Source organism: Quercus suber, unplaced genomic scaffold (genome assembly GCF_002906115.3).
Source record: "Quercus suber isolate HL8 unplaced genomic scaffold, Cork oak 2.0 scaffold_1137, whole genome shotgun sequence".
Classification (NCBI taxonomy): domain Eukaryota; kingdom Viridiplantae; phylum Streptophyta; class Magnoliopsida; order Fagales; family Fagaceae; genus Quercus; species Quercus suber.
In genome coordinates, this window is record NW_027070540.1 from 58,210 (window position 1) to 61,661 (window position 3,452).

Sequence of the window (3,452 nt, forward strand, 5' to 3'; positions counted from 1 at the left end):
AGAAGGTAAGAAAAATAGATTTTAAATGAAATATATTATAATATAAAAATATTAAATGTTAGGCTAAGAATGTATTAACCCATTTGGTAAAATTAATCAATTAATTAGCCAAGTGAATTAATTAGATTCAATTATATACAATAGGCGTGGTACCACAAACAAATCACCAACTAAGTTAAATGTAGTGAAAAATAAATTTGACACAGGTGATTTGTTTATGAATGGGGAAAACCATCGAGGCAAAATCTCACTGGGTGAATTCAAGGTCATCACTCTCAAGAATCCATTATTATCAAAACAAGCGGTTACAAGTAAAAGGAATCCCAGTACCTAATATTAACCTACAGTTGAACCCTTACCCCATTACCTAATTGAACTTGCAATATAGTGACAATCTCTCATTTCAATGCACGATTCTAAGTACGTGACTAACCAATCAATGCACGGATCCCAGTACGTGACTAACTCTATAGCAACCCTTAGATTATTGTAGTTGATTTGCAGTAGCTTAACATAGAAACACCAATAAGATCTTCAATGTTGGTGCAAGAGATTTTACTTGGTTACAGAACCTAAAGGTGTACAAGAAATGCAGCAAGAAGTCTTTCTTCTGTAGGAGGAGGCTAGGGTTTCAAAAAGAAAACCTTATGAAGCTCTCTAGGGTTAGGTTTTTCTTTTTCCACCTCCTTTAAATAGGAGCTTAATGGGCTCTTCTATTCCAAATAGGTTTACACAAACCTTAAGCTTTCTTAGTTTAATAAGGATTATACAAATTCACAAACCTTGAGTTTTTCGAGTCCTATAAGGATTATACAAACCCATAAACAGATAGTCTTTTAGAATAAAAACACGTTGCTGGCTATAGTTTGAATCCTGTAAGCTCGATAGATCGAGATATGTATCGAGCTTTCTCGACAAATCGAGCTTTTGTCGAGGAGGTATTGAGACCTGTAGATTGCACTTTTCTTGAGTAGTTTTTGAGTAATCTACATGTCTTCAATTTAACCACTTGTAATGATCATCTTGAACCTGCTTAGATTTACCAAAATACAAGTAAAGTGCGTTTTGTCAAAGGATATGCCAATTATATAAACATATGTCCTTAATATTAAATACTTATTAATTTAATTAATACATAAATATAAAAGAGGCCCCATTTTAGTTATTGCCTTAGGTCCCAAAAAGTCTGGGGTCGGCTCTGCCACTAAAGAGACAATAATATATATCAACTTCACTATTATCCTTTTGAACTTGGATTAATTTCTTTTGATAAGGACTTTTGGAGGGACATCTGAGTATCTAAGTGATGCCAAAATTCTATTATTTATTATTGGTACTTGAAATTTGAAGCTTGTGATTGTGGGTCCCTTTTTGATAGTTCTTAGGCCCACGTTGATGTGGGACCTTGGGTCACTGAAAAAAAGGATGGATTGATGTTGGGTGAATTGGGCTTGGCTCACTGCAGCCTATTTGGGTCGTTATATGAACCAATCTATGCACAAGACAAATGAACTCCACAAAATATATATGTATTGGCTGAGTAAAAGGAAGAAACAACAAGTACACAACATAAAAATGAGCAATGATGATTATGAATGCTTCAAGAAAGTTATATTTGATTAAGTCAAGTGTAAGGGTACATTTGGTCCCACCCTGTGAGGGTATTCCACAAGGTCCAATAAGCCTCAAAGATCACAGACTTGGCTAATCCCTTTTGGATTCCTAAGACTTATGAAATTTGAGTCCTTTGAATTTGAGTGGCTCCTTGAATATTTTGCTACAGGACCTTTTACAATGCCTCTCTTTGCTCAATGAATTCAACTTAAAGCTTAAAACTCTCTTCTTGTATATTTCTTGGTCTCTTTTGCGTAAAAATGATGTCTCCATTGTCTTCCTTGCTTCTCCCTTTTATACTACTCTTGGAGGGCTTTCAAATTACTATTCTCTCCCTTTGTTTTTCTAGATACCAGTGCTAATCTCCTTTGTTTGAAGTATTGGTGGCTGGTCCTTTCCTTATTTCTTTTTATTTTGCTCTTTTGGGAACTCGTACCTAAAAGATCATTCACTGATTGTCTACTCATAAAAGCTCATTCCTTAGGAAAAATCTAGATTCTCCTCTAAGGTCAATGTTCTTCTTCCAAGGTTTTAAAAGGACATTTCAAAGGTCCTGGGACCTTGATGTTGACTTCCCTTGGTTTGGCCTTTTCCTAGAAATATGCCTCCTTGTAATGGGCAGACTTGGAAAGCCTCTGACCATCCTTCCTCTTACTCCATATCCTTTACCTTGCCCGAGGTCCCTCTGTTCCTTCACTGGGTCTTGATCCTGAAGCCATCACTAGTCATTTTCATTTCTTTCTGCTTCTTAGGAGCTTGACTTTGATAGGACTTTCAACGGCATCTTCATCATTTTCCCTTTTTCAAAATATGCATGGCTCGTTCCTAGACCATCTTCTAGACCGTCCATGTCTTACTCAGCATTTTCATATTTTTTCTAAGGGACTCGGATCCTAGGGGTGGAGGACCCGTCTATAGCCTAAGTTTTGGTTTTCTTCCTTTCCATACTTCTTTGATTTTCTTCACTCGTTGGGCCTTTGGGCCTTCATGGCCCTTCTTATCTTTACAAACTAGGCTTTCTCTTGTTAAGGCCATGACCCATTTCCTTGTCTTCATGAGTTGGACTTCCTTGCCACATTTTGGACCTCAACAGTGAATAGTTGACTAATGGGATTGGTTGTGTTAGTAGGTTCACTACAATCTACAAATCGAGCTTATGGATGAGGATGAGACTTTATTCCTCACTGGACTGAATTTTGAGTTGAGCTTAACATTAAACGTTTCCAGCATCAAAATTTACTTTGCAAAAATCTTCAGGTTCCGGTGAATTCCAGTTTATTTTTTTGTTGTTTTTGTTTTAGCATTGGTCTTTTCTCACTGGTAATATGGTTGTAGTTATACTCCTCATGATAGTCCTTGCTTTGCCCCTTGTACAATGCGCTGTGGGAGTAGAGGCATTCCTTTATTGCAAAATTCTTAATGCCCAAAATCATGAGCAAATCAAACAATCAATGCTTTATCACCAACACTCATCAGTCTAGGCCTTTGGCAACTTTTGCAAGTGCATGCACCTAGTTATTAGTTCATAATTATATATGCATCATATATTCTTCAAGCATTCCACATAATTCACAAAGACTATTTGGGGAGCATTTTCTGTATTTTCAAGTTTAGCTGAGTAGGCAAGATATTCCATCTCTCCATGCAAAATTTAAAAATTTTTGTTTTGCACCCACTTCCAAATTCTATTTGAGCACTCCATCTATAGCCCATCTTCAAAGATTTGGCCTAGCGCCTAGGCATATTCACTTTTTACAAAAAAATCATTCAATCCTCAGTATAGGACCATGTAATGCGATTCTCAACCTGTTGTCCCCACACAAGAATTCTTTGGATCA